The sequence below is a fragment of the Athene cunicularia genome, assembly GCF_003259725.1.
Source record: "Athene cunicularia isolate RWA chromosome 2 unlocalized genomic scaffold, athCun1 chr2_part1, whole genome shotgun sequence".
NCBI lineage: Eukaryota > Metazoa > Chordata > Aves > Strigiformes > Strigidae > Athene > Athene cunicularia.
In genome coordinates this window covers 21,676,946-21,686,600 of record NW_020799095.1, presented here as the reverse complement: position 1 = coordinate 21,686,600, position 9,655 = coordinate 21,676,946, and positions in this window count along the sequence as shown.

Genomic DNA, 9,655 nt, shown 5'->3' with positions numbered 1-9,655 from the left:
GGTCCGGTTCCCTTCTCACCTTCAAAAATCTAAACAGCAGAGCTCAAGGTGTCCTTTTTTTCACTTTTAGACAGGTTTCCCGTGCCCCCCCCCCAAAAAAAATAAAAGATTGCTCAGGTTTTGACTTCTGTGTAAAAAGCAGAATTTTAGAAAAATAAAATGTTAAGGGCTTTGAGAAACAAGCTGAGGTGTGCTTGTTGGCTCCTTCGTTCAGCTGTACGGCTCAGTCCAGCACTCTTCCCATTAAAAGTCTGTGTTTTTTTAAACTTTCAGAAGGGCTTATCACAGCTCAGTTTTATGTAGCTCCAGTTAACATGACTAGACTGAAGGTAGCCTCTAAAGCCATCTATTATGCTTTTATTTGCAATGAAATAAAAAGTAGGGAAACACAAAGAAATTGTGAAAAAAAATGGATGCTATACCTTCGTAGAAAATTACATTTAGAAATGGGAATAAGGACAGGATTTGTACATTCAGGCCTTCAGTCTGAAGCTCAGGTGCATGCATTTCCCTATCAAATGTTTGTCAATCACACTTGAGAGGTTTGGTGTTAGTACAGATAATAAGCTTTGTGATAAAATAGATGAGCCAGAAATAAAATAACACAATGGCCCAACAACCCCTTCATCTCAAATGTTCAGTTCCACTTACGGCCTTTGCAGAAGAAATGGACTGTAAATCCTGCTGTAAAGGATCTTGCCACAATTTAAATCCTCCACTCATTAAATTAAAAAACAACTTTCTACGTTGAATCAACCCTTAGTTTTGGGAAGGAACTATGACAGGTAATTTCAGCTGAAGTTTCTGTTTAGAAAAATAAAAACACATAGAGAAATTGACATTAAAATAATTGAAGTAATGCACATTTGTGATGTGAGAATTAAACGTGCTGCCATTTAAACAACAGCAGGGGGGGAGGTTTAAACAATATTCTGCGTTTGAATAATGTAACAATACTGTTATGCATGAATGTCAGAAAATTACTGGAAGTATCAGTAAAAATATTTTACTTTAAGCTGAACAAGGCACAAGTGTTTTAAAATGGCATTAATGGTGAAATAAATTTGGGAACTCCCTTAATATGTATAGTTTACACTAAGTAAATATTTAAAATTATATCCTAATGTTCTCAACTCCTATGTTGCTTTACAGTTCTCTGAGATCCTTCTAGAACTCCAGTTATTAACTTCTAAAATCAGAATTTATCTAAATGAAAATTCCAAATTTACTCAAAAATCACACAAATCAACAGCGTTCTGATTAGATCTTCATTGCAGGCAATGGCACATGGTAGAAAATGTTTGCTTTTTCATTTAGAATAGCCTAAGTATTTCTATGGTGTTACTCACATTCAAGCTCCTTGAACTCCCCCTAACCTCAGCCACACCATCCATCCCAGCAGGCTACACTGAGACCTTCATTGCTCTGGTGCTTGGGTTCATCTTGCTCCACTGTCAGCTCCCAGAGTTAAAATGACCAAAACTTAATCCCACAAAAAAAAAATTACTATCAGTTAACAGTATCAGGGGACCACTATGCGGTGAGAAGAGAAATTAACAGGGCAAAGGATCCTATGGCTGCACAAGGTGAGATACATTTCAGGTGCCATGGAAGTACTACCTCATATCACACCATTCTGGGAAAGAAAATAAATCCATCATTTTTTTATACTTTCTTAAAAATTATTATTTTGGACCCCCATTTCAGTGTAAATTATCACCCAAGTATCACTGTACTGAAATTCTGGTTTTCAGAATTAAAGAATTGGGACTTTATGCCTCACAGCAGAAACAAAATAGTTGTGTTTTCCAGCTTCTGTGTCCAAGGAAGAACAGATGATAGCACTACAGTAGCTACCCTTCTGGTGAGGAGAAGAACAATTTTAAATCCTATCTGGAGCATCTATGAGTTTTAGACAAGCTTCAGAAATCTGGCTCTACAAATGTAGCTGCTGTTGTCTATTTAAGCCTTGAAATTTAGCCTGCAGTTTCCAATGCTCACTCACTTCTTTTTTAAGAAAGGCATAGAAAATAAATCATCTGGGAACACTGCTTTAGTGGAAGTTCTAACCCTCTACAGGACAATACTCACTTCATTCAGTGACCTTGCAGAATTTTTTTTGCGAGAGTTGGATTTTTTTTTTAATTATTTTTTCTGCGAAGAGTTAATTAACCTACCTCTGTTTTCCGTTTTACAATAAAAAAAATAGAAAACTAGTTATTTCCCATCCTACATTACCATCAAAAATGCAGAAGGATGTTCTGTCTGGAGACTGGGATTCTGCTGTTGACTAGTAGAGTGTTCCAGTAACTAAGGCAACAAAAGCCTCTGTTCTGCTTAGAGGAAATTGGGGAGCTGGCCTAACATGATCTGTAGGTGGATCATATTTTGTTTTCTCTAAAGAACTCCATCCCACCCACTTCATGAACAGAGAACGCCCAGACGCTTCCTGTTTGAGTCTCTCTGAGCACTAAACCAGCACTAAATAATAAACTCATAAAGGGAATTAAGGCAGGTTGAAATTGGGATGGGCAGTATAGTCTGCCTTGGCAATTAGTCACAGCAAACTTAATCATATCCAGAACTGAGCTGGGCTTAGTATGATTTATTTATGTTGTAGTATCTTTGAATATAGAAACACTTTAAATGAGTGCATTGTGATGAGCAGATGCCAATTTTTTTGTATCACTACTCCAAGTATTCAGCACCTATATTAACACTTGGCAATGGATGTCATTAGAGGAGCACCAAATGTATCAGTGTTATTATAAAACTGTTACTGTGAAATAGTTTGAACATTGTCTTTACCAGTGATAAACCCTACATCATACAGTACCTTTTAAAAAAAAAATGTTTTCAAGTGTTTCTTTGTTCATATTATACAGGCTATGTGTTAATACGTAATTCTTAATAACAGGATAATACTGACTCCAGAAACGTGAAGACAGGGATGTTCTGCATGTTAATCAATGTCATGCCATGCACTTAGCCACTTACTGCTAATTTTCCATTTCTTCTATGCAGGACTGCTAACCATAGAAAAGTGTTCATAGATGATAATTCTAAATTATTTAATTCAGTGCAACTTAACAAAATCTATTTGTACAAGGGTTGCCAAGATGTCCAGAGAAAATAATACATTCTTCAGGCTGTCTGTTGGAGAAACCTACTGTGATAAATGTACATACTAGTCTGAGAACTTTATCCTCTATATTTGTTATTAGCATCTATTCTTGATCCTATAGCAGGTTTGGGTCTTTTTAAACCTAGTAATATGTCTGATATCTTTTTCCTTTCTCTGAAAGGAGAAAATATTTTTTTATTCTTAAAATTCCTTATTATGTGCCTTCTGTCCCCTAGTGTATTGACCAGAAAAATCATTTGCACCTTAGACTTTGGTCCCCTACTTAGACGAGCTAGATGCTGACCTTCTGCTGGAAAATGGGTGGCCAGCACTGCTCTCTCCCTCCTTCTAACAGGCTTTCTCCACCATTTGCCTTGCCCTGGCACAGAGGCTGACAGGATTCCTCCGTGAGTTAATTTACCTCACAAACTCACATAGAACAAAATTAAGCCAGAAAAGAAATAGCTTTACATTTTTCTACCGCTCTAGTGAGCCAAGTGACCCATGAGAGGGTCCAAGGAGTGCAGGAGTTGGCATAAAAGCCCAGGAGAAGGAGGACAGGTCCACATAGCTACAAACCAGAGATGAGAGAATGAGGTGGAAAGAGGACTTTGTCATTTGAGCAACAGTAAGTTATTAGATCAACTGAACAGCTCATGGAGTCACCGCCTCCTGTGCATTTGCCAAAAATATGGCTTCAGCAGGCTATCATATGTCAGCATGCAACTACATCCAAACAGTTGATGCTTCCTTTACATCAGCACTTCAGTAACTGCCTCTGAAAAAGTTCCTTTTTTTCTGGAAGCCTGGTCTCTAACAGGATGGAAGTTTTTACTTTTATTTGCCTATTCTCATAGCTGGATATGTTACCTACTGCATTTTATAGATGGGTTTCGGCTTGACAGGAAAGCTCCCTGGTACTCCATGTTCTAGCTGTCACACATGAATGTGCTCACGGGGCATCTTCTGAAAGGAGAGTAAGATGGTGCTCACAAGGAACCATCAGGATGCAGGGAAGCCAGGAGGGGATAGTTCAAGAAGTGTAGCAGATGAAAGATGTAGCATAAGATGAGGAGGCATGGGCCTGATCAGGAAGAGGACAGTGGTGGCTCAGAACTGCAGGAGGGAGGTTCTCCTGGACACCAGAGGAGCTTAGCAGAGTTTGCTGCAACCCAGAAAACCAGCTGAGATTGCAAGATGAGACATACAAGATCTGAAGGCAATGGCTCACCCTATTGGGACACAATGAGTGACAGCGGAATTTGCATTCATGCTTCTGTATTTTTATTAGTCCTCAAACAGGAAAACGTCCATTTTCTGTATTTCAGAAATTACTTTGGTTTAATTTCTATTCTAATAAAATAATGTTGGAGATAGAAAACCCTTTTGGTGTGGTTACTATGCCAACTGCAAAGACGACAGGCAGGGAGGTTCATCCTGAAACTCTGATTCTGGGGAGCCAATCACAATCAGAAAGCCCTCTAACATGTTTGCATGTTAGCCTTCTTGAACAGTGCTGTAATGGCAAGAAGTTCCCCAGAGAGCCTAAGGAGTGATTTCAGCCCTCCCCCACTTCCAGCTGCATGATGTGCACTCTCAGCGCTTTCCTTGTGCAAGCCCTGATGGTCATTAGACACTGTGCTGAGCCATTTTATCATGCTCCATCAGCAGAAAAAAATAGCCCAACAAAATAAAATGCTAAAACTGGCTTGAACTATTCTGGACTGAAGTCAAGACAGACATTCACAACAGAATGGACAATCAGGATGACATGTTAGTCTAGACTCTACCCTGCTGAGGAAAGCTTGGGAATTTCAGAACATCAGACTTATCTTGGTATCTCTTGTCTAAGCTCTGTAGAAAGATTTGTCAAGAAACAGGCATGTAGTCTGATTAAACGATTGTTCATCCTCTCTCTGCATTCCTTATTGCCTGGGCTGTTCAGCTGCCCATGGGTGGGCTACTAGGCTGCCCCATCTACTGGTGTTCAGCTACCAATCTGCTTAAGAAGTGAACTCTTAATTAGGTCAGTTCTTGGCACTACCTGAAGCTGGCTTCTTGGGCTGCTTATCTCTGCGTAACCTGAAACAGCTCCAAGAAACTGCTTTTAAGCAGTGAGTAGCCCCACACCATCTGACTTGCTCATACCCAGTTCTGATGCAGACAACATAGCTGCTTAATGAATCAGGAAGCAGTCATCAGGCTATTCAGGCAGGCTGAAGAATAAGGCATAAACTTTTTAGGTGTATTTTTGGTTTTTGTTTTTCAGCATTTTCTGCTCTTGAAATACTTTAACCTTTTGTTCCTTCTGAGAAAAATGTGTTTTGTTTTTTTGGTGGGATAGGGGATGGGATGGGAGTTACTGGAAAAATAAATTCCATCTTCATGGCAAGAGTATCAAGTAACTTTAGAAGACTAGCCTGCCCACCTGTTGTGAGTGTTTCCAAATTTTATTTGGCATGCTCTGCTGTATAATTTCTTGCACTTTTATTTCTGAAAATCTTATTTTAGTTTGATTTATTAGGAACACTAGGTTCAAGTTGCTGCATGCTGTAACCTGCATGGTATGTCAGCATTAAATAGGTTACAATCTCAGAATCAGGATAGCTATCTTGTACATCAGAATCATTTGATCAGATAGGTTATAACCCATTTAATAGATCTTTGTCCTTTCTGACCAGTGACTGTAACTGTTTATTTGTTGTCACCAAAAAAGTCTCTTTCATGTTTTTGAATTAGGAACATATGAATATCAACATGAAGTAGATCCAAAATCATGAAACATCTCATTACGTGACCTATAGCACATGTACCACTTTACTCCATGTGTACAGGCAGGAATCATTTGGGTCATTTCTGAGTGGAAGCATAGGAAGTACCACCATTCAAGCAAGACTAACCAAAACACTGATTTTTTTTTTTTTTTTTTTTTTTATCATGAAGAACAATCATACAGAATTATAAAGATTATGGACATATAGCTGAACTTCAACATAAAAACAATTGCCATAAATTGACACTAGAATATATAAAGATATATTCTAGTACCAGCAGCGGATGTAGTTGATAAAAGTCATTAGGTAATGTTTTAAAGCTTGAGGTCTTCAAGCATCATCTGGCCTTAAATCAACTATTTTTCTTTATCATGAGGAACAGGGAATAATTTATTTTTCCTAGGAAAATTACATACTTTCTATTTCTCCCTAGCCTGAAAATCCCTAGTCCTTGAGGGAGAGATTATTTTCTGTGGATGACTCCCATAAGTAAAGTACAGTAATTTATAAATGTTGAGTGCAAATAATGCATTTGAACAAAATAAAAAGAGTAAAATGCTTAACTACCACAGGTGATAGAACACCTTTGGAAACAGGGAAATCAAACAGGGAAATCCCTTTATTTTCTTCTAAGTAAGTTACCTGGGCCTCTGGCATTCAACAAGCCCTCTGTGTCATTACACCTGGTAGGAAATGAACACTGCCATCCCACCACCCCCCAAAGGGAGTCTACAGCCACTGTCCACTGCCACTCCAGAGCTGGTGCTCATCTCTGGTCTAGCTGCCTCTGTGGTCCCTCCTTAGTAGGGTTTGTTCCCCTTCCTTGTCTTTGAGCCACTGCATCAGTGCTGCAAATTCAGGTCTGAGTGCAAAGAAGGAGCCCTTCTCCTGCTGTCCAGAGTCACAAGCTGCCAGCTTTCTCCACCCAGGGAGTGTCCATCCACCACTCATACACAAATAGCCTCTTACTCTTCCTTTGTTATGTCTTACAGCTGATACTCATGCTGCTCCAGGGACTTTGTGAAGACTCTGTCCATCACCTACTTGTCATTCTTGAAGCTATAGTCACACACTTACTCCTTCACCGAGTGCCTAAGGGCCTCTGCTAATGCACACCTCCTACTGTGAGACCACCCCAGGAAGAAGCACCAAGCGCTCCCCACAGTCCCAACCTTTATTGCTCCAGTACTTTCGATGCACACCAGATAATTTGTCTGTCACACGGTGAGGAACAAACCTTAAAATATTGTGTAATCCCATCGTACCTGGAGACATTCCAGCATGCTTTTCACACCCCAGCTGGAGCTCTAATAGTCAAAATACCTACTAGCTGCACTCCTACTGACCTAAATAGGTTCTTTCCTAATCAGCAGTCAGATAAAGACAGAAGTTGCAGGCCCTTTTTAATCAAGTTTCCCTTTCAGAAGGTAATTAACTGAAGCTGTTAGCTTTAGATTTCAGAAATAACTAAAAACTGAAATTTGGAGTGAAGAAAAATCAAAACCAGAACAAAAAATAATTAATAAATACAACAAAATCTGCAAATAATGGGGGGGGAGGAGGTATGTTATGAAAAAAACATTAAAGGAAGGCAAGCAACTGAAAATTCATAGAAGCCCCCAAAATTCTGGATTATTTAAAATCTAGAGCAGAAATCTAGTTAAAGACCTGGTATAAGGTAGCATATGATGAGGTAATTAAAGATTACTGTAATGCATAATCATTAAAACTGTCTGTCATGCTTAAGGATAAAAGTTTTCAATCTTTGAGTGCTTTTCATTTTGCAAGCTTGAAGTTCATTTCATGCCACACACTTTTTTATATAGTATGAAAAACAAAAAGTTATTTGTTAGAATGATTGAAATAAGTATGATTAATCAATTATAAGCAATATGTATGTCACATTTTACCCAAGCAAAAGCTTTTTTCTTTTTTTTTCTTTTTTTATATGATGAATATAAATTGAAATATAAATTAAATTTCATTTATGCATACACATCACTTTGAGGGGGGGGGGAAAAGACTATCCACTACACAATTCACTAATGAAATGCCTATTTTTTCCTCCTTCATTTTAGTTCCAAAATTTAGCTCTCCATATATTCATGAATGTTTCTAATCTCTTTTTATGTTCAGGGAATGAAATAGGCTTCAAATTTGTATGTCATAAGTATGGAATGTATTCCCTGATATTTAGTTGTGGGGAATCCTTCCAGTGTTACAGAGTAACTTACACAGCAGCTGTGATCAAGATGTCTGTTGAGTTTTCCTTTGCTGTGCTGTTTACCTGTTCTGAAACACTGGTTTAATATCTGAGGCAAAACCCAACCAGGAAAGGAAGATTTGTATGTGTAGTGTTTTGGGGAATGCTTAGGTGTTTGTGGGGTTTTTAATGGCATTTTTTCAAGACAAAATAGTGGAAAATTAGAAAAAGATTTGCAAGAGTCCAGATGCAACGACCAAAGTCAGTTCTGTCTACTTAGAGTACATTTGCAATGAATCAGCTCCATAATTTTGACATGAATCATCTCTCAGGCTTTTAAGAGACTGATGAGCTACCTGGGGAATGCATGTTCATTCTTAAAAGTTTACAAAATCTATCAAAATCTGAATATCAATCTGAATAAAGCATTACAATTTATGAAATCCATTATTCTGCATTCTTCAGGGTTTTTTTAAAAAATTACATTGACCTCACAACTCTCTATAGTTACTTGTAAATTGATGAAGATTTTAGACCACAGTTCTCCGTCGGTAGAACTGCTGTTGACATGTTTGAGCCATTTCTGTAACATCGTGAGTCCTTTTTTTTTGGCCATGGAGAAGTGTATCTTTGAATTTGGAATGCAGTGAGAGGAAGGGATGGAATGGGAAGTGGGGAGATGAAGAATAAACAGAGGCCTTCCTCTACCAACTCTTCAGAATTCAGAGAAGAAAGTTAATATTTGAAAAATGCCTCTGAATATGGGTGTATCTTTGGAGTCTGGGTGGTGTCACAAATCTAAAGGAATTTGAAAATGTTGTTGATCTGTGTCTCCAGTTTAGCTCTCAGTATTTTTTTGCCTATATATTTTTTCAGCTTTTTACCTTTCAACCTGAGCAAACTCTGGCATTTTCTCTAATGTAATGAGAAAAGAAAATTGTCAATGTAAAGGCTCCTTAGAGGATTCTTTCCCTTCTCTCTGTGTGGTTTTTTTTTCTCTGCTAGATGCTCGATGTAATGATCACATACAGATCTGTATTTTCTTTAGCATTACAATACTGTAGCTGACATTAAGATCTGCAGTGAGACACTTGGTGTGTAGTTCTGAACTACCACTATCAAATAGTGTGTAAAATGTTGATATCTGTCATATCCAGTTATTCTGCTCCAGTGAAGCACATTCCTACATAAACTTCCTCCACAGACATCTTACTGACATTATCATGTTAAAAATGTCTTGGACCTTATGCCAACTGGCATTTCAGAAGCTGAGAGATTTCTTTTTTGCCCAAATGAGAAGGAGAATAATCTCTACATTATTTTTCTTGGCTGTTTTAGCAACTGAAATTCTCTGAATTGCTTCATTGCTCACATAAGTACTTAATCTAATTTTGTTTTTCTGAATTGCACCTACACAGGATGCCTAAGCCACTGCTAGAGTGGGAAGACAAACTAAAATTTTATCAATTTTCTAATTTAAATGAAAAAATGATATGTGAAAGTAGCATTCTAACTCAGAACATTTATATATATATATATATATATATATGTTCT